The sequence below is a fragment of the Chiloscyllium plagiosum genome, unplaced genomic scaffold (genome assembly GCF_037043375.1).
Source record: "Chiloscyllium plagiosum isolate Xiang-an unplaced genomic scaffold, Cpla_swu_hap1 HiC_scaffold_38, whole genome shotgun sequence".
Classification (NCBI taxonomy): domain Eukaryota; kingdom Metazoa; phylum Chordata; class Chondrichthyes; order Orectolobiformes; family Hemiscylliidae; genus Chiloscyllium; species Chiloscyllium plagiosum.
In genome coordinates this window covers 57188129-57212055 of record NW_028270176.1, presented here as the reverse complement: position 1 = coordinate 57212055, position 23927 = coordinate 57188129, and the positions used below count along the sequence as shown (strand labels likewise).

At 45.4% G+C, this 23927-nt stretch overlaps 1 long non-coding RNA gene across 1 annotated transcript in view; it reads left to right on the top strand.

Moving 5' to 3' along the window:
• The window catches only part of LOC148139521 (uncharacterized), a 48648-nt gene extending 25493 nt beyond the window's left edge, over nucleotides 1-23155 (top strand). Inside the window, exon 3 of the long non-coding RNA XR_015753671.1 lies at nucleotides 23028-23155. This is a non-coding gene — a long non-coding RNA (uncharacterized LOC148139521). The remainder of the gene's footprint in view (nucleotides 1-23027) is intronic.
• Nucleotides 23156-23927: the final 772 nt, after the last annotated feature.

The window sequence follows — 23927 nt, the reverse complement described above, 5'->3', positions numbered from 1 at the left end:
GAGCTAGTGAACTGGATACAAAATTGGTTTGATGGTAGGAGATAGAGGGCGATGGGAGGCATGTTGTTTTTCTGACTGGAGACATGTGACCAGCGGTGTAGTGGGCCCACTGTTGTTTGTCATTTCGATAAATGGGTTGGATGGGAATATTGGTTTCCTGGTAAGTAAGGATTTTGGGTGTCACTGAAATTGGTGGTAAAGTGGACAGTGAAGAAGGTTATCTATTATACAACAGGATGAACAGTCCTGCTGGGATAGTGGGCTGAAGAATAAGAGATGGAGTTTTATTAGATAAATGTGAAGTGTTTCATTTTGGTGAAACAAACCAGGGTGGGACTTGTACAGTTAATGTTCGGGCCCTGGGTAGTGTTGTCAGTCAGTGACCAGGGATGCAGGTACACAGTTCTTTGAAAGTGGTGTCACAGATAGACAGGCTGGTGAAGCAGGCGTTTGGGATGGTTACCTTCATTGGTTAGAACACTGAGAGTAGGAGTTGGGATGTCATGTTGTGGCTGTAAAAGACATTCGTGAGGCCACCATAAAAGCATTGTTGATTAGTCAGAAGAATTCATTAGGTTCACTGACCTCATTTGGTGAAGGACATCTGACATTCTAACCTGGTCTGGCCGACATGTGACTCCAGACCCACAGCAATATAGCTGACTCTGATCTGCCCTCTGGGCAATTAGCAGTGGGGGCAAAGAATATTGGTCCAATCAGTGATCCCACATCCCATGCATGAAAATAAAAATGCAGATGTCCCTCCCGAACTCTGTAAAACACCTCCATCTGCAGCAACCCTTCCTGGCTTTGTAACACAGTTCAGGCTCTGACCACTCTCTATAACACTCTTGTCACCTCCAGTACCTGTCCATATCGTGTCATTAAACCCTGACAATGATACCCCTTCCCACTGCCCTCCTCCTGCTAGCAGACCCTTCGCAATCCCTCTTATACTTACTGCTTAAACTCTCTCTCATTTCAGGATTTTAAGTACTTTGTGGTGATCTTCTAAGCCTCATAATCTAATATGATCCATTTTGTCGTGAATGAGGGACTGGTGGGAATTTCTTGCTGAGGTTTTGTCTGTTTCAATGGAATTTCCTTTTGTTGAGTATTTTGCACAGTTCCTTCAAATGTTTTCCACTGTTCATTTGCAGACACATACTTCAGTCTGTTTCGCCTATTTACCTTGGCCAGTTCTCCTCTCAAACTCATGTAATTGGATGTTTTTATTTCTAGTTGTAGCTTGTCCTCTCTATAATTCACTTTAAAACTTTATATTTCTTTAAACTGCACTTAATCACAATTTCTTGGAGGATCTCCCCAGGTGACATTACTCATTCACTAAGTTTAATCACACACTAGTCGGTCTGAGATAGTTACGTCCCTAGCCAGTTGCACAATGTGTTTTTCAAAGAAACACTGAAAAAGAATTCTACAATCTCCTCTTCGAATATCACTCTTGTCAGTACGATTGTCAAGATTATATGAATGTTGAAGTTTCACTAAATTATCATACTACGTTTATTCAAAGTTCCAATGAGTTCCTGTTTAATGCAGTGATGAGCAATGAAGTGCTGTTCGGTGGCTAAAACTGTTTTGCTGCTTGTGTCCTTGGCAAGTAGTAGCCAGTATTTACATTCAGACTGACTCTACTTCATGATCTGAGACCAAATGCTTTCCCTGTAATGCCTTTGTTATCCATTATTGTTAGTGTTACCCATTTTGCCTGAGTTTCTGTAAGTTTGTGAACTATTGAATATGTATTTTTCACCTTTTGTCGCCCTGTAACCACGTATCTCTGATGTTTAAATCTCTTTCATCTCTGTGTCACAAATCCATCCATCTTATTGAAGAGACTTTGTCCATTCCAAAACAAAACATAATTTACTCTTTCCCACAATTTCCTGTCACAAATTGATTCACTGATGTACAGTTTTAGTTAAACTCTGTCCCATTCTGTTCCTTTCTGCTGGTCTTCAGCCACATTCCCCATGCTGTTCTGATGCGTCACCTTTCACATTGGATTTGGAAAGCTCCTTTCACCTGAACCCTGTCCCTGCATCCTCTCTGTCAATTTAAAGCCCTGTCCATAAACCTACCGACGTGATTGGCCAGGACACTGTCCCCAGCACAGTTCCAGTGGAAACATCGGAATGGATTTTTTAAAAAATCAGGTATGGGATATGGGTGTCTCTGGTTGACCAATCTTTCTTGCCCAGCCCTAACTGCAATTCAGCTGAGTAACATGCTCGGCCATTTCCGAGGGTAATTAAGAGGCAAACACTTTGCTGTTGGTATATCGTACAGACCACGTGAAGATGGGCAGATGTCCTTCTTGAAAGGAGAATTGTTTGGATTTATTGTACATCAGTAATAGTATTGATGGATTGTCAATTACTATATTTGAAGTAATTTATTTCAAATTCCCCCATATCTGATGATGCGGTTCAAACCTTCCTCCCCTGAACATTAGCTGAGGTTGTGGATACATGCTCTAGCAATAACACCACTAGGCCATCACTTCGCCTGCTCGCAGGCTATTCATCCCTGAACACTGATACCATAGCATCATGGAGCTAAACCTGTTTTTTCTTCATGATTGTTTGATCCTGATACCTTCCTGCAATCTGGTGATATCACTCAGTATCTCTCCATGTGGTATTCCTCATTGTGTGGGTACAATTTCTGCCTCTGTCAGTGTGTCTCACTCTTACAGCTACGCCAGATCCTGAGTCAACAGAATTCTCCACTCCAGAGAGACACAACAGCACAGGCCAGGAATGGAGACAGGGATTTTACAGATCTCTGTGGGACTCACTGCCATTCTCCACGTGTAATCCTCACTACATTAGTCTAATTTCCAATCCTATCTATATCTCTGTCTCCTGCAAGTAATCAGGAAGTTCCTGACTCAGTAGACTTTCCAACTGCTGAGTGTCTCATCCATCACTTCATTGAAGATGGTTGGTCAGCCAGAGAGACAAAGGGCAGGGAGATCTGGAGCCTTCAATAAATCCTGCAGTCAGGTGAAGTCACTCACAGTGCACAGAGCAGAGAGCAATGAGAGGGCTCCAAACATCGGTTAACAAGACATGACTTAGATACAGTGCTGGAGGGGGAGCACAGTACGGACACACTCCAGGTCAATCACCACCCCGACTGTAAGTTTTGTTGTCCTGAGACAGCATCGGGAGTGTCACAGTTATCTTAGTGAACATCAATATAACAGAGGGGAAAGCAGGTTTCCCATGAGTGTATGGGAATACTGCCTGGGATCTTTCTGTTCTGTGTTCCCCCTCCAATACTGTACATATACCATGTCTCGTGGACCAGTGTCTTAAATATTTTTTAACTCATATAACAGTTCCTGTCCCTGTAACCTCCTCCCTTCCTAATAGTCCCTCCACATATTTGAACTATGCTGCATTCCAGACTACCATCCCTATCGCTGTAACTTGCTTCAGTGCCTACAACATGCCTGATCTCAGTAGTCTCCTCCTCCAATAACTTGAGAAAGAGCCATGCAGAACAGAAACGGTTCCTTCGATCCAACCAGTCCACGCTGACCAGTTCCTGAATGAGGAGAAATTGAGGTCTGCAGATGCTGGAGATCAGAGCTGAAAATGTGTTGCTGGTAAAGCACAGCAGGTCAGGCAGCATCCAAGGAGCAGGAGAATCGACGTTTCGGGCATAAGCCCTGACCTGCTGTGCTTTACCAGCAACACATTTTCAGCCCAGTTCCTGAATGAGTCGCATTTGCCTGCGTTTGGTCCCGATCCCGTCAAACCTTCTCCTCTCCAAGTACCTGCCCAAATGTCTTTTCCATGATGTAATTGTACTTTTCTCTACCACTTCAGTAGCAGCTCATTCAATATGTGCACCATTCTCCGTGTGGAAATGTGCTCCTCTGGTCGATTTTATGTATTTCCCCTCCACCCTCATATCTTTGCCCTCTAGTTATGGATTCCCGTACCCTGGGGTAGAGACCTTCACTATTCACCCTACGCATACCCCTCATGTTTTTATAAACCTTTATAAGGTCACCCCTCAGCCACCTACACCCAATGGAAATACGAAGGATAATTATAAAAATATCTCTGCCACGGTCTCCACTGCGACTTTGCCGCAATGTTGTGGGATACACTTGTTCAGGACCTTGGGCTTTCTCTACCTTTGTGTTCGAAGATCTCCAGCACCACCTTTTCTGTAATGGGGACTCTTTACAAGGCAGCACTATTTCTTTGATTTCGTTTCCTAGTCTTTGTCTACAGTATGTTCTGACATGAAATATTCATTTCAGGTCGTGTCCAGGCATGGAAAGCCTTTTTAATCTTTGAGGGGCTCTATTGACTCTCTATTAGCTTATTTGTACTTGTATACTGTAGAATCTCTTTGGATGCTCCTTAACCTTATCTGCCAAATCTATCTCATTTCACCCATGTTGCTTTCCAGCTTATCCAGCCTCTCTGTTTCTTTCAAACGCTCCAGTATCAGTAAAATCTTCGTCAATATTTGCTCCATTTGCAGTTTCAAAATATGCTTCCTAAAGCAGGAGGTTCAGAATTCTACACAGTACTCCAACTGGAGACCCAGCAATGTGTGATACAGCCGTATCATGATGGACCAACTCATGTACTCAATGCTCTGACCCATGAGGGCTAGTGTGCCAAATCCGCTTTCCCCATCCTATCCACCTGTGATGCCACTTCCAAGGAACAATGTAACTGCATCACTTGGTCTCTCTCCGTTTGACAACACTGTCCAGAGCTCTATCATTAATTGTATTAGTCGTTCCCTGATTAGTCTTAACAGAATCCAACACCTGAATTCAGCTCCATCTTTCATTTCTTAACCCACTGGCTCAGTAGGTTTAGATCACTTTCGATAACTGTATTCACTGCCCACTATAACACTTACTTTACTATCCACAAACTTACTAACAATATTTCATATATTCTTGTTTATGTTAATAATGCACATGCGTGGACCCAGCATCAATGCTTATGGCACACCGCTGGTCAGAGGCCCCCAGTCTGCACAACAACCCTCTCCCACTACCCTCTGTCTCTTACTGTCAAGCTTATTTTGTCTCGCTCTCCCAGATCCCATGTGATCTAACCTTAGTAACCAGTGCACCACGCTGAACCCTGTCAAAGGCCTTGCTGAAGTCAAGATTGACAACGTCTACTGCTCTGCCTTCATCCATCTTCTTGGTCACCTCTTCAACAAACTGAAGAAGGGCTAATGCCCGAAACGTCGATTCTCCTGTTCCCTAGATGCTGCCTGACCTGCTGCGCTTTTCCAGCAACACATTTCCATCTCTGATCTCCAGCATCTGCAGACCTCACTTTCTCCTCTTCAACAAACTCTATCAAGTTTGAGAGACACGACTTTGTATGCACAAAGCTATGCTGACTATCCCTAATCAATCGTTGCCTTTCCAAATGCATGCAAGTCCTGTCCCACGGAATTGCTCCCAACAACATTAGCACCACTGACATCAAGCTAATTGGTGTTTATGTCCCAAGCTTTCAGTCGCAGCCTTTCCTAAACACTGGCACAACATTAGCCACCCTCCAGGCTCCCAGCTCACCACCCGTGGCTGTCAGTGATAGAAGTATCGTTGTAGGTTTCTTCCCTAACTTATCCCAATATCCTGGGATATACTTGATTAGTTCCCAGGGAGTTGTCAAATTTTAATGCGTTTTAAAACCTTCAGCACCTCCTGTTCTCCAATGTGGACTCCTTTGAATGCATCATTGTTTATTTCTCTGTTTCCCCAGTGTTTTGTTCCACAGTAAGTTCTGACTTGAAATTTTTGTTTCGGATCTCACCCATTTCCTGTGGGTTCACACACGGATGGCTTTAAGGGGTCACATTCTGTCCCGAGTTAATCTTCTGTTGTTAATATACTTGTAGAATCTCTCTGGATTTTCATGAGCCTTATCTGCCAAAGCTCTGTCAGTTCCTTGCATGGTATTTTGTACACTGCACAAAACACTATACAGGACAAACAGGAAGACAGCTAACAATCCGCATACATGAACATCAACCAGCCACGAAACGACACGACCAGCTATCCTTAGTAGCCACACACGCAGACAACAAGCAACATGAATTTGACTGGGACAACACTACTATCATAGGGCAAGCCAGACAGAGAACAGCCAGGGAAATCCTAGAGGCATGGCATTCATCCACAAACTCCATCAACAAACACATCGACCTGGACCCAATATACCAACCACTACAGCGGACAGCTGGAACTGACAACCGGAAGCGGCAGGGACAGACCACTATAAACACCGGAGGAAACATCAAAGAAGCGCTCCGCAGGAGGCTCCCAAACACTGATGATGTCGCCTAGCCAGGGGACGAAACGTTTGCAACAAAAACTTCCAGCTCGGCGGACAGAGTGTTACTACACCCACAATGTTCTTCAATGGATTCCCTTAATCGAGCTGGCTATATGGGACATGTGCTCCCTTTTGTCTTGACCAGAACCTCAATATCCCAAGTCATCCAATGTTTCCCACTTGTGTCAGCACTGTCCTTCACACTAACAGGAATATGCTGGCCCTGAAATCTTAATTTATCTCTCTTTTGAAAGAATCCCACTTGCCCGACGTCCCTTTTCTTTCAAATAGCCTCCATTCATCAACGTTTGGACAGTCTTACCTAATACCTTCTGGCCTGGGGCAAGGCCAGTTTTGAACTCTAACTTGTGGACCAGGCCTGTCCTTTTCCATCACTATTTTTAAACTAATAGAATTGTGGTGACTTTGCTAAAGTGCTCCCCCACAAACATTTCAGCCAGTTTCTCTCCCTTGTTTCCCGAAGGGAGGTCAGGTTTCATCCCTTTCTCCAGTCGGACCAGTTTACTTGAACACATTGAACAAATTCCACCGAACAAATGTCCAAGCTGTGAACATTATGGCAATCCCAGTCTAGGTTTAGAAAGTTAAAATCCCCGACCATTACAATCCTATCATTCTTACAGATATCTGAGATCTCCGACGTATTTGCTGCTCAGTTTCCCGCTGACTACTGCGGGCTTGTCGTTCCGACATATCAAACTGATTATCCAGCTGTATTTCTCAGTTCTACTAATACAGCTTCACTGAGCGATCCCCAGGAATATCCCCTCTAAGCGCTGCAGTGATGTTTTCACTGATCAAAAACACCAATCCCTCTCCTCTCTTGCCTTCCCTTCTATCCATCCTGTAGCATCTGTCCCGGGAACATTGAGCTGCCTGTCCTGCCCCTCCCTCAGCTGTGTTTCTGTAATTCCTGTGATATCCCTGTCCCATGTTCCCATCCATGCCATGCATTCATCTGTATAACCTGTTAGGTCTTTTACATTCAAGTAAATGCAGCTTAATGGATCAGTTTTCCCTCATTGCCTGCTGTGCTCATGCCTGCCTTGTCAATTGAAATGACTCTCTTGAAATTCTGTCCCAGCCCCAACCTTCAGACTGTAGCCTGAGACTCCCCCCTCACTGTGGACAACACCCTGACCTTTCATATCATCTGCAAACCTACTCTTGATACCTTCTGCTTTCACATCCAAGTGATTAATGCCCATAAGGAACAGCAATGATTCTTGCACAGATACCTGTGATACACCCGCTGGGCAAAGGCTTTCAATCACAAAACCAACCCACACAACAATTTTGGATCCAGTTTGCCAACTTGCCTTGGATCCCATGGGCTCTTCCCTTTTGAACCAGCCTTCTACGTGGGACCTTGTCAAAGGCCTTAATGAATTCCATGGAATCCACAACATCTGCACTGCCCTCATCAATATCTTCAATCGTAATTTCAAAGTAATCTCAGCTGATTTCATCAGACATTATCTTCCTCTTCTAAATCCGTGCTGACTATCACTAATCGATCCCTGCCTTTCCAGTTATTGATCCAACCTGTCCCTCAGATTTGTTCCCAATTACCCTCCCCCTGCTGTCAGACTATCTGCTCTGTAATTGCTTGGCCTATCCCTGCTGCCCTTTTTGAATAAAGGAACCACATTAGTGATCCTCCAGTCATTCAGCACTTCACCTGTGGCCAGCAAAGTATTAAACAAAGTATTAAACACTAGCAATCTCCTCCCTTACCTCCCATAGCAGCCTGTGATACATTTCAGTGGGTACTGGGGATTTCTCCACCTTTATGCCTGTGAAAATATTTAACACCTCCTCTTTATTGATCTTAACATATTCTGGAACCTCACCATCCTGACTGAAATCCCTGCCTGCAATGTCTTTGTCCTGTGTGAATACAGATGGGAAGTATTCATTGAAGACCTCGCCTACTTCCTCTGGCTCCATGCACAGATTATCCCTTTGGTTTCTCACAGGCCTCCCTCTTTCACTGGGAATCCTCTTACTCTCACGATGTTGATAAAATACCTGTGGCTTTTCCGCAATCGTATCTGCCAAATATATTTCATGATTATTGTTTGTCCCTCATTTTCCACAATCCTCTTGCACTCTCTACACTTGTGAAGGGTGTCACCTGATTTTATTGCACTGTATTTTCTTTATCAAACTCACGTTATCACTTGATCAGTATTCCCTGGACTTGCTGCCTTTACTATTCACTCTTCAAGGGGCACACTGGCCCTGCGTTCTCACTGCATCACTTTAAAATACTCCACTTTCCTAACATGGACCCAACTGCAGGGAGTTCCTCCCTGTCTCTGTTTGCCAGATCCTCTGTAATGATCGTGATACTGATGGGAGACTCAGTTGTGAGGGGGACAGACAGGAGACTGTGTGGCTGCACAAGAGACCCCAGGGTGGTGTGCTGCCTCCCAGGCACCAGGGTCAATGATGTCGCTGAGCGGTTACTGAACATTCTGAAGGGGAGGGTGAACAGCCAGAGGTCATTGTGCACATCGGCCCATATGACAGAGGTAGACAAAGGGATGAGTACAGGGTGTTAGTTGAGAAGTTAAAAAAGGAGGCTATTGATATTACTGATCTCCAGATTACTCCCAGTGCCACGTGCCAGTGAGGATAGAAATAGAAAGGTAGGCCGGATATATGTGTGCCTGAGGAGCTAGTGTAGCGGGCAGGGTTTTCAGTTCTTGGGCCATTGAGATCTCTTCTGGGGTAGAGGTGACCTGTACAAAGGGATCGTTTGTACTTGAAGCAGAGGGGCACTAGTATCCCAGGGAGGAAATTTTCTCGAGTTACCCAGGAGGATTTAAACTAGTTTGCCAGGGAGTTGTGACTCTGAGTAAGAGAGGGACCATCGGAAAGTCAGAGGACAGTACATCAGCCATCAAGAGCAAGGATATCCAGGGCATAGTCGAGGGAGGGAAAAGACTTCCGGTTTAAAGGGCATTTATTTCAACATACGGGACCTGACTGGTAAGGCAGACGAGCTCAGAGCATGGATTAGCTCTTGGAACTGGGATGTTATAGCTGTAACAGAAACATGGCGGAGAGAGGGCAGGACTGGCAGCTCAGTGTTGCAGGATACAGAAGCTACAGGTATGACAGAAGGACAAGTAAATGAGGGGGCGGAGCTGCCCCTTTGATTAGGAAGGACATAACAACAGAGCTTAGAGATAATACTGTTAAGCAGTCATCAAATGAGGCCATATATTTAAAAGTTAGAAACAAAAAGGGGATGGTCTGTCTGCTGGGATGGTGTTCTAGACCCTCAAATGGCCAGTAGGTACGAGAGGAGAAAATGCGTCGTGAGTTTGCAGGTATCTATAAAAATAATAGAATAGCATTAGATGGAGATTTTAACTTCCCCTGGATTGACTGGGTCACCCAGAGTGTAAAAGGCCTGTACTGGGTGGAATTTGTAAAATGTGTCCAAGAAAGTTTCCGAAATCAAGACGTAGATGGCTCTACGCTACTCAGGCGGATGCAACACGAGACCTCTCCTCAGAAAACGAGGTCAGGCAAGTGACTGAAGTATCATAGAACATAGAACATAGAAGAATACAGCGCAGTACAGGCCCTTGGGCCCTTGATGTTGCGCCGATCCAAGCCCACCTAAACTACACTAACCCACTATCCTCCATATACCTATCCAATGCCCTCTTAAATGCCCATAAAGAGGGAGAGTCCACCACTGCTACTGGCAGGGCATTCCATGAACTAACGACTCGCTGAGTGAAGAACCTACCCCTAACATCAGTCCTATATCTACCCCCCCTTAATTTAAAGCTATGCCCCCTTGTAATACCCGACTCAATACGCGGGAAAAGGTTCATACTGTCGACCCTATCTAACCCCCTAATCATCTTGTACACCTCAATCAAGTCACCCCTAAACCTTCTTTTCTCTAGTGAAAACAGCCCCAAGTGCCTCAGTCTTTCCTCATACGATTTTCCTTCCATACCAGGCAACATCCTGGTAAACCTCCTCTGCACCCGTTCCAATGCCTCCACATCCTTCCTATAGTATGGCGACCAAAACTGCACACAATATTCCAGATGCGGCCGTACCAGAGTCTTATACAACTGCATCATGACCTCAGGACTCCGGAACTCAATTCCTCTACCAATAAAAGCCAGTACGCCATATGCCTTCTTCACCGCACTATTTACCTGGGTGGCAACTTTCAGAGATCTGTGTACATGGACACCAAGATCCCTCTGCTCATCCACACTACCAAGTATCCGACCATTAGCCCAGTACCCCATCTTTTTGTTATTCTTCCCAAAGTGAATCACCTCGCACTTAGCTACATTGAATTCCATCTGCCACCTTTCTGCCCAGCTCTGCAGCTTCTCTATATCCTGCTGTAACCTGCCACATGCTTCCTCACTGTCAACAACTCCTCCGACTTTCGTATCATCCGCAAACTTGCTCACCCAACCTTCTAACCCCTCTTCCAGGTCATTTATAAAAATGACAAACAGCAATGGTCCCAAAACAGATCCTTGCGGAACACCGCTAGTGACGGCACTCCATGAAGAAACTTTGCCATCAACTACTACCCTCTGTCTTCTTCCATCCAGCCAATTCCTAATCCAAACCTCCAACTCACCCTCAATGCCATATCTCCGTATTTTCTGCAGTAGCCTACCATGGGGAACCTTATCAAACGCCTTACTAAAATCCATATATACCACATCTACCGCTTTCCCCTCATCAACCTCCTTCGTCACCTTTTCAAAGAATTCAATAAGGTTTGTGAGGCACGACTTGCCCTTCACAAAACCATGCTGACTATCCTTGATCACATTATTCCTATCCAGATGTGCATAAATCCTATCCCTTACAATTCTCTCTAAGACTTTGCCCACAACAGAAGTGAGACTCACCGGCCTATAGTTACTAGGGCTATCCCTACTCCCCTTTTTGAACAAGGGAACCACATTTGCTATCCTCCAGTCTTCTGGGACTACTCCTGTAGACAAAGAGGACATAAAAATCAAGGCCAATGGCTCTGCAATCTCCTCCCTTGCTTCCCAGAGAATCCTAGGATAAATGCCATCAGGCCCAGGGGACTTATCTATTTTCACCTTTTCCAGGATTTCCAACACCTCTTCTCTACATACCTCAAAGCCATCCATTCTACTTATTTGTTCCTCAGTATTCTCATCGACAACAATGCCCTGTTCCTGAGTGAATACTGAAGAAAAGTATTCATTCAGTGTCTCCCCAATCTCTTCCGCCTCCACACGCAACTTCCCCCTACTATCCTTGACTGGACCTATTCCTACCCTAGTCATTCTTTTATTCCTAACATACCTATAGAAAGCCTTAGGGTTTTCCCTAATCCTATCTACTAAGGACCTTTCATGTCCCCTCCTTGCTGCTTTTAGCTCTCTCTTCAGGTCCTTCCTGGCTACCCTATAACTCTCAATCGCCCCAATTGAACCTTCACGTCTCATCTTGAGATAGGCCGCCCTCTTCCATTTAACAAGGGATTCCAATTCCTTATTAAACCACGGCTCCCTCGCACGACCCTTTCCTTCCTGCCTGACAGGTACATAATTATCAAGGACACTCAATAGTTGCCCCTTGAACAAGTTCCACATATCATTTACACTCTTGCCTTGGAGTCTACTTTTCCAAGCCACACATCCTAAGTCATGCCTCACCGCATCATAATTTCCCTTACCCCAGCTATAATTCTTGCCCTGTAGTACACACTTATCCCTCTCCATCACGAGTGTAAAAATCACCGAATTATGGTCACTATCCCCAAAGTGCTCACCTACCTCTAATTCTAACACCTGGCCTGGTTCGTTACCCAGAACCAAATCCAGTATGGCCTCACCTCTTGTTGGCCTGTCTACATATTGTGTCAGGAAACTCTCCTGCACACATTGAACAAACACTGACCCATCTAACGAACTTGAGCTATAGCTTTCCCAATCAATATCAGGAAAGTTAAAGTCCCCCATAACAACCACCCTATTACTGTCACTCATCTCCTGAATCACCTTCCCAATCCTTTCTTCAATGATTCTAGGACTATTAGGAGGCCTGTAAAAGACTCCTAACAGGGTGACCTCACCTTTCCTATTCCTAACCTCAGCCCAAACTACCTCAGATGGCAAGTCCTCATCCATCGTCCTTTCCACCGCTGTAATACTATCTTTGACAAGCAATGCCACACCTCCCCCTCTTTTACCCCCACCTCTGACCCGACTAAAACATTTAAATCCCGGAACCTGCAACAGCCAATCCTGTCCCTGTTCTAGCCATGTCTCCGTAATAGCCACAACATCGAAGTCCCAGGTACCAACCAACGCTGCAAGTTCACCTACCTTATTTCGTATACTTCTTGCATTGAAGTATACACACTTCAAGTCGGAGAACACATTGCGTCCAGTGACCACAACTGTCTTTGTTTTAACATAGTTGTGGAAAAAGATCAGACAGGTTGTCAGATTTAGGTCTTAAACTGGAACTGGGCCAATGTTGGGGCCATTCAGCAGGATTGAGCAGGAGTTGATTGGATGAACGTAAAAATCACACAATACCAGGCTATAGTCCAGATGGTTTACAGAGGAACCTCGATTATCTCAATGAGATGGCGGGCAGCATTTCATTTGGATAATTGATTGTTCGGTTAATCGATTCAATGCCTTTCCTCTGGGGCTCTCAGTTTTCAGTCCAGTCTGCTCCCTGTTCAGGTGACTAGGCAGCAGCAAGCCATGAGCGAGCCCCCACACCCTGCCAGACCCCAAAACACATCCCGCTCGTCTCCCAACCCATCCAATACCGCCACCACCCGCCCCTCTTCGTCGCCCCCCCCAGCTGTCCCAAAAAGCGGCTTCTGCCGCCAAAACCGTCGACACCACTCTCCACCCGCCGCCTGCCCTCACTTCCCAAATACGTCGACATCAACTTCAGCCCGTCCCCAAACCTGTCCAACACCACCCTCTGCCTACCACACCCACTGTCCAATCCATGTCCACGCCCGTGCCCCCTGCCCCCTGCCCCCTTCATCCCCTCCCCCTTCTGGGCAGCTGGAGTGGACACCAACAGTAAGATATCTACTGCCTTTGCGGGGGTAAGTTTCCAAATAGCGCACATGCACACACACACACACACGTACAGACAGCCACACATAACTTATTACTGCAACATCTCAAAAAGTTTCACCTCTGCCTTATTCAAGACAACGTTCCAGAGAATATCTGGGGAAGGGGGGTTTAGGATTTACCCTTATATATAACTCTCGGCTAAGTGTGGGGTGAGGGTGAGAGGTCAGGAGATGGTCCCTGGGCTCGATGTCCAGGACTGTTCTCGGCAGCATTTCAGTCAGCCGAGATCGGTTTTAATCAGTGTAAACAAAAACAAAATACAATCAGGGTTGAAACGGCTCTTTAGATGTAATATTTCTAGCGGGACCTCGAGATCTCCTTTGGATAATCTGATATTGGGTTAATTGATATTTGGATAATCGAGGTCCCTTTGTATTTGAAAGCGCTAGATTTAGAAGCTCTGGTGATCATTCTAAAAAGATGAAAGACTTCATCTAAGCTTGTTTAATATTTCATTCCATGACACTGCATTACTGTTGCTCTAGGTTCAGTGCCTTAGGATTGTGCTCCATATCCACCTGATGAAGAAGCAGTGCTTTGAAAGCTCGTGCTTGCAATAAACCTGCTGGATTATAACCTGGTGTTGTGTGATTATTAACTTTGCCCACCCCAGTCCAATACCGGCACGTCCAAATCATGACTAAAATCGATTGGGTCGGTCTGTTTGAATGAAAAGGAATGACTGGCAAATGGGAGGCTTTTAAAAGTGTGATCTCAAGCATCCAGTATGTCCCTGTCAGGGTGAAGGGAAAAGCTGGCAGGTTTAGGAATCCCTAGTCGATGAGAGGTGTCATCACTCTGTTCAGGAAAAAGGGGAAGACACACATTGCCTTTAATGTTTCCGTATCTATGTAACCTCTGACAGTCCCAAAGACACGATCAATCTGGGGAGACACAAAAGGCCTCTCAGGTCCCTGCAGCACTCCCATACTGTAGAACCCAACCCAAATCATGTGACTTTCAGTTCCTCTAAGACTCACTATCTGTGTAACATCCTCCCATCACTAGCACCCCACTATTAATGTAATCTCCTCCAGTCTCTCTATCCACTACTCATCTCCATATCCTTCTCCAGCACTTACACCTCTATCTGTGTAAACGTCACCCTCCCCTACAACCCTTCCCAATTTTACCATTCTGAAGGAGGTTATTAATGCTCCCTTATCTGTGAAACTGTCTCCAACCAAAATTACTGCCCTTCTGGAAAATCTGTCAGACTCCACACCCTCTGTATCTAACTAACCTGCAGAACCTAAACCTTCCTGTATCTATAAACATCATCCATGACTACCCTCCATATCTCTGCTTGGTCCTCCAGTCTATACAACCCACTTTCTCTCGAAACTTCTCCATTCACCTAAACCACTCCATCCTACCAACATCCATATCTGTGTAAACTGCTCCATCCCTCCCAACCTCCCCAGCTCCATGAACTCCTGCAGGTCCGACAGCCCTCCATATTTCTTTAACACCCTCGTGGTTCTATGGTCCTCCCTCCCTGTGACAGACTTCCAGTCCCCAGAGCCCTCCCACTCTGGGTCGCCTGTTCCAGATGAGACCATTGGTGTTTCTGTTACCTGTGGCACTCCGAGCAAACCTTCCTAATTGTATCTATTCATTCAGATCCCAGCCTCCCGAAACACCTTCCTGCCATTGTGACCCTCCCTATTTAGAACACAGAACAGTACAGCACAGTACAGGCCCTTCGGCCCTTGATAATGTGCCGATCTTTTATCCTACAGGTTACAGCGGGATATAGATAAGCTGCAGATCTGGGCAGAAAGATGGCAAATGGAGTTCAATGTAGCTAAGTGTGAGGTGATTCACTTTGGTAAGAGTAACAAAAAGGTGGGGTACTGGGCTAATGGTCGGATACTTGATAGTGTGGATGAGCAGAGGGATCTTGGTGTCCATGTACACAGATCTCTGAAAGTTGCCACCCAGGTAAATAGTGCGGTGAAGAAGGCATATGGCGTACTGGCTTTTATTGGTAGAGGAATTGAGTTCCGGAGTCCTGAGGTCATGTTGCAGTTGTATAAGACTCTGGTGCGGCCGCATCTGGAGTATTGTGTGCAGATTTGGTCGCCATACTATAGGAAGGATGTGGAGGCACTGGAACGGGTGCAGAGGAGGTTTACCAGGATGTTGCCTGGTATGGTAGGAAGATCGTATGAGGAAAGGCTGAGGCACTTGGGGTTGTTTTCATTGGAGAAAAGAAGGTTTAGGGGTGACTTGATAGAGGTGTACAAGATGATTAGGGGTTTAGATAGGGTTGACCGTGAGAACCTTTTTCTACGTATGGAGTCAGATATTACAAGGGGCATAGCTTTAAATTAAGGGGTGGTAGGTATAGGACAGATGTTAGGGGTAGGTTCTTTACTCAGCGAGTCGTGAGTTCATGGAATGCCCTGCCAGTAGCAGTGTTGGACTCTCCCTCTTTATGGGCATTTAACCGGGCATTGGTTAGGTATATGGAGGATAGTGGGCTAGTGTAGGTTAGGTGGGCTTGGATTGGCGCAACATCGAGGGCTAAAGGGCCTGTACTGCGCTGTATTCTTCGATGTTCTATGTTCTACTCTATCCTGCAGACCATTCAAAGAAGAAAAGAACAAAGACAATTCCAGCATGGAACAGGCCCTTCGGCCCTCCATGCCTGTGCTGATCCAGACCCTCTGTCTAAACCTGCTGCCTATTTTCTAAGGATCTGTATCCTTTTGCTTCCTGCCCATTCACGCATCTGTCTAGATACATCTTAAATGACGTCATCATTCCTGCCTCTGCCACCTCCGCTGGCAATGTGTTCCAGACCCCATCACCCGCTGCATAAAGACCATTCCACGTATGCCTGTCCTAAATCTTTTCCCTCTCACTTTGAGCTTGTGACCCCCAATAAGTGCATTCCACACTCTGAGGAAAAAAAGCTTCTTGCTATCCACCATGTCTACACATCTCATGAGTTTGTAGACATCAATCAGGTTCCCAGTCAACCTTTGTCTTTCCAATAAAATCTATTCAACCTCTCTTTATAGCTAGCCCCTTCCATACCAGACAACATCTGGGTGAACTTCTTCTGCACCCTCTCCAAAGCATCCATATCCTTTTGGTAATGTGGTGATCAGTACTGTATGTAACATTCCAAATGTGGCCGAACCAAAATCCAATACAACTGTAACATGACCTGCCAACTTTTTTACTCTAGCCCGTCCAATGAAGGAAAGCATGCTGTATGCCGCCTTGACCACTTTACTGACCTGCGTTGTCACCTTCAAGGAACAATGTACCTGAATACCTAGGTCTCTCTGTATGTCAATTTTCCCCATTTACTATATAGTTCACTTTTGAATTGGATCTTGCGAAATGCATCCCCTCGCATTTGCCTGGATTGAACTCCCCATCTGCCATTTCTCTGCCCATCTCTCCAATCGATCTATACACTGCTGTGTTCTCTGACTGTCCCCATCACTGCCTGCTACTCCACTAATCTTAGAGTCATCTGCAAACTTGCTAATCAGGCAACTGATACCTTCCTCCAAATCATTTATGTATATGACAAACAGCAGTGGACCCAGCACGGATCCCCGTGGAACACCACAGGGCACAGGTCTCCATTTTGAGAAATTCATTTTACTGTGATCCATGTACATTTCCAAAAGTTAAATAAATGTCCCTAATGTAACTCTACTACCAACGCTAGCAGTGCGCTCTACATAACCACCACTCTCTGTGTAACATACATACATCTGATATCTCCCATAAACCTTCCTCCAGATACCTTAAAATTATGCCCCATCGTTATAGCCATTTTCACAATGGGAAAATTCTCGGGCCATCCACTCTGTATGCCTCTCATCATCTTGTACGTCTCTTATCATCTCGTACACCTCAATCAAGTCAGCTCTGATCCTTTTTCATTCCAATGAGAAAAGCCCCTGGTTTCCCCAATTTTTTTTTCATTCGACCTGCCCTCCAATCCAGAAAACATCCTTACAAATCTCTGCACCCTCTTCAAAGCTTCCACATCTTTCCTATAATGAGGCGACCAGAACATAACACAATATTCCAAATGTGGACTAACCAGGGTTGTATGGAGCTGCAGTATAACCTCACAAGTCTTAAACTCAATCCCCCGGTTAATGAAAGCGAACACATCACACGCCTTCGTACCATCCCTATCAACTTGGCTGGCATCTTTGAAGGATCGATGGATGTGGACCCCAAGGTTCTTCTGTTCCTCCACACTACGAAGAATCCTGCCTTTAACCCAGTAGAGGTTTTCTGCAGAATCATTCAATCTTAAACCCGCCCTATTTTGGTATCTTCCTCCAGTCCCCACAAAACTCATAGACTGTGAAACGTCTTCCCGTCCCTACAATCCTCCTTAGCTCTGTAACCTCCTTTATTGACGTGAACCCTTAAAACTACCGAAGCCAATTTTAGCCACTTCAATATTACTAATAACTGCAAACTCCTCCAATCCTGATATTCCTCCCTAACTCTGTAAACCCCACCGTCCTCTAGTACCCTTCTGGGGAACATTGCAGAGGAAGGAAGAGTTGTAGAGTCTGGGTCATGTTACGGAGGTAGGAAGGGCCGCAGAACCTGGAGGATGGTACAAATGTATAAAGGGACGTGGATCCTGCAGGAGGTTTGAGGTAGCGGGATTCATAGAACCTGCAGGATGGGACCGAGACTGCGTTGTGGAACCTGAAGGATATTTGAGTCTGAATGGCTCATTTGTTTTTGATTAGACTATTGGGCTGAACTTGATGACCTAATTTTGCAGATGTTTACCAGAATTGGCTGTACACAGCTGCAGATTCCCACGTTGGGCGAGTGAGTTCAGATGTGAATCTGTTTGCCCATTCTGTCCGTGTGCCTGACACTGACCTGGTGCTGCTCTAGTAGAAAGCACTCTCCGTGCATTTGGTAACCGCCAGATCTACAGGACTGACTAGAGCTCACCTCATCAAAGCTTTCGTTTAGAATGTTCATTTTTTACAAAATATTTTCAAGTGATAGTTTCATGAGATGCAGGAATTGGGGTGATTCCATTTTGAGAGAATGAAACCTTTATCATTGGAGATTGGGAAGCCTTCCAAAATGAGATAACGGCTTTCCAGCGACAGTATATAGTATTCCTGTTAGGGTGGAAGGAAATGCTGATGGGTGTAGGGTATTCTGGATGACGAGAGAATGAAGGTTTTGTTTAAGAAAAGAAGGAAAATTTGTCAGGTATAGACACGAGAAATCAAGTGAATCCTTAGACTATAAAGGCAGGAGGAGTATACTTAAGAGGGAAATCAGGAGGGTAAAAAGGGGACATGAGATAGCTTTGACAAATAGTGTTCAGGAGAATGGAAGGATTTTTTTATAAATACATAAAGGACAAGATTGTAATTAGCGAGAAAATTGGGCCCCTCAAAGATCAGCAAGGCAGCCTTTGTGTGCAGCTGGAGGAGATGGGGGTGATACTAAATGAGTATTTTGCATCAGTGTTTACTGTGGCGAAGGAAATGGAGGATACAGAATGTGGGGAAATAGATGGTGATGTCTTGAAAAGCGTCCATATTAAAAAGGAGGAGGTGCTGGATGTCTTGAAATGCATAAAAGCGCATAAATCCCCAGGATCTGATCAGGTGTAACTTGGAATCTGTGCGAAGCTAGGAAGTGATTGATGGGCCCTTTGCTGAGAAACTTGTATCATCGACCATCACAGGTGAGGTGCTAGAAGACTGGAGGTTGTCTAACGTGTTTTCACCATTTAAGAAAGGTAGTGAGGGAAAGCTAGCAAACTATAGACCAGTGAGCCTGACATCAGTAGTGGGTAAATTGTTGAAGGGAATCCTGCGAGATAGGATTTACATATATTTGGTAAGACAAGGCGTGACTAGGGATAGACAGCATGGCTTTGTGTGTGGGAAATCATGCCTCAAGAAAGTGAGTGCGTTTTTTGAAGAAGTGCCGAAAAGGATTAATGAGGGCCGATCTTTGGATGTGATTTCTATGGACTTCAGGGAGATGTTTGAAATGGTTCCTCATGGGAGATTGGTTAGCAAGGTTAGATCTCATGGAATACAGGGAGAACTAGCTGTTTGGATACAGACCTGGCTCGAAGGTAGAAGACAGAGGGTGGTGGCGGAGGGTTGCTTTTCACACTGGAGGCCGATGGTGTGCCACAAAGATCGGTGCTGGTGCCACTACTTTTTGTCATTATATGAATGATGTGGACGTGAAGATAGGAGGTACAGTTAACAAGTTTGCAGATGACGCCAAAAAGTGAGATATAGTGGACAGTGAAGACGGTTACCACAGATTACAATGGGATCTGGATCAGATGTGCAAATGGGCTGAGGAGTGACAGATGGAATTTGATTTAGATAATGTGAGGTGCTACATTTTGGGAAAGCACATCTGAGCATAACTTGTACACTTAATGGGAAGGTACTAGGGAATGTTGCTGAACAAGGAGACCTTGGAGTTCATAACTAATTGAAAGTAGAGTCGCAGGTAAGCGGATAGTGAAGAAGGTGTTTGGTATGCTTTCCTCTATTGGTCAGAGCATTGATTATAGGAGTTTGGAGGTCATGTTGCAGCTGTACAGCACACTGGTTATGACACTTTTGGAATATTGCGTGCAGTTCTGGTCTTTTTCCTATTGGAAGGATGTTGTGAAACTTGAAAGTGTTTAGAAAAGTTTTACAAGGATGTAGCCAGGGTTGGAGGATTTGAGCTATCGGGAGAGGCTGAAACGACTGTTTTCATGGAGCATCAGAGGCTAAGGGGTGACATTCTTGTGGTTTATAAAATCATGAGGGGCATGGATAGGATAAACAGGCAAGGTATTTTCCCTGGGTTGTGGAGACCAGAGCTGGAGGGCATAGATTTAGTGTGAGAGGTGAAAGATTTAAAAGGGACCTAAGGGACAACATTTTCACGCAGAGTGTGGTTATGTATGGAATGTACTGCCAGAGGAAGTGGTGGAGGCTGGTACAATTGCAGCATACAAAAAGCATCTGGATTGGTATATGAATAAAAAAGGGTTTCGTGGGATATGGGCCAACTGCTGGCAGATGGGACGAGATTAGGAAAGGATATCTGGTCGATGTGGATGAGTTGGACCGAATGGTCCGTTTATGTGCTGTATGTCTCTAGGTCTCTCTGGCTCTAAATGGTTTCCACTGTTCATTTACAGCCTGACATTTCAGTCTGTTTCCCCTGTTTACCTTGGTCAGTTCTCTCTCAAAAACGGTCTTTGTTACTGATGCTCAGGTGTGCTTTATGGTCACTTTAAAATGTCATAATCTCTTTGAATTCCGGTATAATTTCTTGGAGTATCTCGGTGTGATATTACTCATTCACTCGGCTTCGTCACCCAACGGTCGATCTTCTTCCCTAGCTTTTGCACAATGTGTTATTCAATGAAACACTGACAAAACCATTCAAGGAGGATCTCGGATAATACCACTCTTGCCAATATGTCTGTCCCAGATTATACAAAGATTGAAGTCTCCAAAAAATATCTCACCACCTTTGCTACAAATTCTAACGAATTCATGTTTAATGTAGGGATGAGCAATGGAATCCTGCTGGGCAGCATAAAAAAACTGTTCTCCTGCTTGTGTTTTTGACACATTGCACCCAGAATTTGTATTCAGGCTGATTCAGCTGCATAATCTGAGGCCAAATGCTTTCTCTGTAATGCCTTTGTTATCCATTAGTGTCAGGGTTCCCATCTTGCTTTTCCATTCTGCCTGAGATCATACTAGGTTGTTTACTGTTGAATATTTATATTCCACCTTTTGTTCACCCTATAATCACGTCTGTCCGGTAACTAAATCTCATTTTTCTCTGTGTCACAAGTCTATTACTTTTTTGTAGATATTTTGTCCATTCCAAAAAAAAAATTATAATTTCCTCATGCAAAACTTGCGCCCACACCTCCCCCCTTACTTCCCTCCAAGGCCCCAAGGGACACTTCCATATCCGCCACAAATTCACCTGCACCTCCACACACATCATCTATTGCATCCGCTGCACCCGATGTGGCCTCCTCTATATTGGGGAGATAGACTGTCTACTTGCGGAACGTTTCAGAGAACACCTCTGGGCCACCCAGACCAACCAACCCGTGGCTCAACACTTCTACTCCCACTCCCACTCCACCAAGGACATGCAGGTCCTTTGACTCCTCCATCACGAGACCATGGCAACACGACAGTTGGAGGAAGAGCGCCTCTTCTTCCGCCAGGGAATCCTCCAAACTCAAGGGATAAACTCTGATTTCTCCAGTTTCCTCATTTCCCCTCCCCCCACCTTGTCTCAGTCAAATCCCTCGAACTCAGCACCGCCTTCCTAACCTGCAATCTTCTTCCTGACCTCTCTGCCCCCACCCCCACTCCGGCCTATCACCCTCACCTTTACCTCCTTCCACTGATCGCATTTCCAACGCCCCTCTCCCAGGTCCCTCCTCCCTACCTTTTATCTTAGCCTGCTGGACACGCTTTCCTCATTCCTGAAGGAGGGCTTATGCCCAAAACGTCGATTTTCCTGTTCCTTGGATGCTGCCTGACCTGCTGCGCTTTTCCAGCAACACATTTTCAGCTAGCTTCTTCTGTATACCAGCATCTGCAGTCCTCACTTTCTCCTCATTTCCACAATGTCCTGTTACAAACCGATTCATTGATAAACAGTTTTCGTTAAACTCCGTCCCTTCCTGTTCCTTTCTGCTTGTCTTCAGCCACATTCCCATGCGGTTCCGAGGCTGCACATTTTCTCTGGATTTGGAAAGCTCCTTTCTGCTGAACCCTGTCCCTGCATCCTCTCTGTCAGTTTAAAGCCCTGTCCATAAACCTACCGACAGGATTGGCCAGGACACTGCTCCCAGCAGTGTTAATTTTAATTCACTCGTGAGATATTGCTGTCTCTGGCTGGCCAGCATCTCAGGCCCACCCTGACCAGACTTAGAGCTGAGTGGCTTGCCAGATCATTACAGAGGGCATTTGAGCATCAATCCCATTGCTCTGGGTCTGAATTCATTTGTAAGCTAGACCGGCAGCCTATAACAGACATCCTGCCTGAGAGAGTATTAAGCAGTTAGATGAGTATCCCTGACAGTCTAGTGAGAGTAACACGAGGTCATTGCCTGGCCCATTGATTGCTCACTCATCCCTGAGTACTGATCCCAGTGCACCTTACTCCTGACCGTAGTTCGATCCTGATACCTTCCTGGACACTGGTGATATCACGCAGTCTCTCTCCATGTGATAAGTGTCACTGTGAGGGTTTAATTGATGTCGGTGACTGCACCTTTTTCAGCTACTCAAGGTCCTGAGCCAACAGAATTCTCCACTCCAGGGAGACGCAGTCGCACAAGCCAGGGATGGAAACTGGGATTTTCCAGATCTCTATGGGACTCAGTGCCATTCTCCATGTATAACCCTTGCTGCATCCCATTGCTAGTTTCCCATTCTATCTGTTTCTCTGTCTCCTGTAGGTACTCAGGATGCTCCTGACTCAGCAGAATTCCCAGTTCCTGTTTCATCCACCACCACACTGAAGACGGTCGGTCAGCCAGAGAGATGGAGAGAGAGATCTGCAGCGTTCAGTAAATCCTGCAGTGAGGTAAAATCACTCACAGTGAACAGAGCAGAGTGTATTTAAGGAAGCGAACATTGGTCCAGAAAACATGACATCGATACAGTGTTGAAGCACGAACACAGAGCATGATGGTCCCAGGCTCAATCCCCACCCTCTTGTTTACATTCATCATTGCTGTACTGAGCCTTTCTACGTCAATATAGGAAGTTGACAGTTATCAATCCAGGCCTGTGCTGTCTTAGTGAGGATCAGTACAACAGAGGGGAAAGCAGGTCTCCCTCAAGGAGATTGCATTGAAACCTGGGATCATTCTGTTCTATAGTCCCTCCTCACACTGTCTCTTGTCGTGTGATACAGTTATACAGCAAGGAGACATACCTTTCGGTCCAACTCATTTGTGCCAGTAAATGCTTGTAATTCCCAGAAAATTTCCTGTTTCTCTAACCTCCACCCCTCCCATATTACCGCTGGATATTTGAAACCGACTCCAATGCTGACATCTCTCCCTGTGTGTAAATTGCCCCAGTGTCGATAACATGCCCAATCTCAATAATCCCATCCTGCCCTCAGTACAATAATCCCATCCTGCCCTCAGTACAATAATCCCATCCTGCCCTCAGTACAATAATCCCAACCCGCACTCAGTACAATAATCCCATCCCGCACTCAGTACAATAGTCCCATCCCGCACTCAGTACAATAATCCCATCCTGCCCTCAGTACAATAATCCCAACCCGCACTCAGTACAATAATCCCATCCCGCACTCAGTACAATAATCCCATCCTGCCCTCAGT